At 54.5% G+C, this 2,537-nt stretch overlaps 1 protein-coding gene across 1 annotated transcript in view; it reads left to right on the plus strand.

Annotated features, from left to right (window-relative positions):
* The window catches only part of LOC102388048 (cytochrome P450 26B1), a 32,348-nt gene that overhangs the window by 4,964 nt on the left and 24,847 nt on the right, over positions 1–2,537 (plus strand). The gene's annotated exons all lie outside the window — the stretch shown is intronic.

Genomic DNA, 2,537 nt, shown 5'->3' on the forward strand with positions numbered 1-2,537 from the left:
CGCCCTCCCCGCCGTGGCCGGGGGGGGTTGCCCGCAGGGGAGGGCAGGCAGCTGGGCCCCCCTCCCTTCCCTTCCCTTCCCTTCCCCGCCGCCGCCGCCGGTGGCACGTGTGGCTTGAACTGCAGTAACCTGCGGGCGGCTCGAGTTGTGCTGGAGGAGCCCTCGGTCGACTCCGCTCTTAAAAGGGCCGTGCCCGCTGTGGGCCCCCCCAGCCGGGGTGCCAGGAATGATCTCGGGGCTGTCAGGAGTGACTGCAGCTCTTCCCTGCCAGAGGGCAAGAGCCGCAGTCCTGATGCCCTGAAAGATGCGGCCCTTTATCCTAGGGATAGACCCACCTCCAGCTGGTGCAAAGGTCCTGCTGCCCTTTATCCTAGGCATGGACTTGTCTCCACTGGTGCAAAGGTCCTGCTGCCCTAAAAGATGCAGCTCTTTATCCTAGGGATAGACCCACCTCCAGCTGGTGCAAAGGTCCTGCTGCCCTTTATCCTAGGCATGGACTTGTCTCCAGCTGGTGCAAAAGTCCTGGTGCCCTAAAAGATGCAGCTCTTTATCCTAGGGATGGAGCCACCTCCACCCAGTGTCAAGGTCCTGATGCCCTAAGAGATGCAGCCCTTTATCCTAGGCACGGATTTGCCTCCAGCCATTGCGTGGCTGCATTCCTTTTCCCCTATGCTTGGCTCTGGGATGTCCATAGATCTGGTGTAGAGCCTTGCTCTGGACTCCAGGGAAGACCCCTGGCTGTATCCTGATCAGGGGATGGCGGGTGACACTGAATCAGAGGCTGCTGGCGATTTTAAATTGCACCGTGCATCTGGGCAAATCTGAGCTCAGACCCTGGCTTCGTGCGCTGTCACCTCTGTGCTGTTTGCTGCCCGGCTTCGCTCGCTGCCGTCTAAACGTAATGCATCCGCACGAAGTTGATAGAGGAATTGCTAGGAAGTGTCTTGGGGGAGGCTGTCAATTGTAATGGAGTTACTCTGTATTTGTGCCGGTGTAATAAGGATCAGGTCTGCAGTGCCAGCTGCAGCAAGCTTCCCTAGGGTGCCGGAGAGGCTGCCGAGGCAGGGGACTGGATGGGTGGGGAGGATAGGGAAGTCCCACCTCATCCTTATTCCCATGCTGTTGGGGTTTTTATGGGGTTTCCCAGGGCCGGGCACTGCGCGGGGCAGACTCCAGTACCATAGTCTTCCTGGCTGGATTGGGGCAGCCGTGGGCACCACTGGAGTTCTGGCCCCGAACACACCGTGTTAGCCTGAGGTGATGCACTACTGGGGAGGCAGGGCAGATTGGCGGTGCAGGAAGCAGGGTTGATTGCCCGCTTTGGTGTTTTTAAATCATGTTAAGGCTCGACAGTACAGAATCCCGGATTAGGTGTGGCTGTCACTGCTGCCTTGCAATGCTGGTGACGGTCACATTACCGAATAGTGCTGTAATAGTTTATTGACCTCGTCTTTCTAAGGATGTTGACAGATTCCATGATCGTGGCTGCGTAAGTGGCATTACACCGGTGTATAAAAAACATAAATACACCGCCAAGCGAGGGTAACTTAGAGGAGCAGGGCTGGCAGGGACCTACAGAGGTCGCGTCTAGTCCAACCCCTGCCTGAGGCAGGATCAGCCCTGTCCAAACCATCCCAGACAAATCCGTTGTCTAGCCTCTTAGTCTTAGCAAAACTACAGTCAACCCTGGTGCAATACAAGGCGTAGCACCCTCACCACAGATGAAGCAGGGGGACCTTGACAGCCAACATCTTGCAGCTGTAAAAGGTTGTTAACGTGCTCATTCTGGTGCAGAATTACCCCTGAAAAAATCACGGAGGGGCAAATTACCAGTGTAAAATAGCCCAGTTTAGGTCTCATCTGTCAGTGTCCATCCTGGGGTATCTGTTTGCTAAAGGCAAACACGCTGTTACCTGCTCCCCTGCCAGATAATAGCAAGGTGCCACATAAACCTCCTAGTGTGCAAGCTACCCTGGGATAGCTGCATGTCTGCTCCTACCCCAGACTAGTTCCCACCAGCATATCAAATGAAGTGTAAATGATGTGGGGGGCATGTGTTTGTCTTCCCAGAGCCTAATGTAGGTACAAGGCAGTAGGGGGGGGGGTGTCATAATAATAATAATAATAATAAAACCCCCACTTGGCTGCACATACTTTTCTCCCTGGGGAGAGGACAAGAGAACAAACAGTGCTTTGCAGATGTTAAGTCACATTGCTTAATGCACCCCTGGAAGATGCTCAAAGTCCGGGGATGAGTTTGGTACAGGAACAGCCCAGGAACAGAATTCACTGGATCAACTTGCTCTTTTGCAGTTGTGATGCGTCCTTGCTGCTGTTGGCTTTAAGCTGCTGGATGTCCCTGCGCTCTGCTCTCTCCTTGACAGGGCCCTGTCTGCGGGAGAGGAGAGGAAGGCTTATTATAGGAGGGGATTTGGAAAAAGCTGTGCTCGCTTCGGGGCAGCAGCAGAGGAAGTGAGCAGAGCCAGGCAATTCCTTGAAGGTGCATCTAAGTACCCCTTCAGGAGGAAAAGATATTA

This window comes from Alligator sinensis, unplaced genomic scaffold (genome assembly GCF_000455745.1).
Source record: "Alligator sinensis unplaced genomic scaffold, ASM45574v1 scaffold12_2, whole genome shotgun sequence".
Classification (NCBI taxonomy): domain Eukaryota; kingdom Metazoa; phylum Chordata; order Crocodylia; family Alligatoridae; genus Alligator; species Alligator sinensis.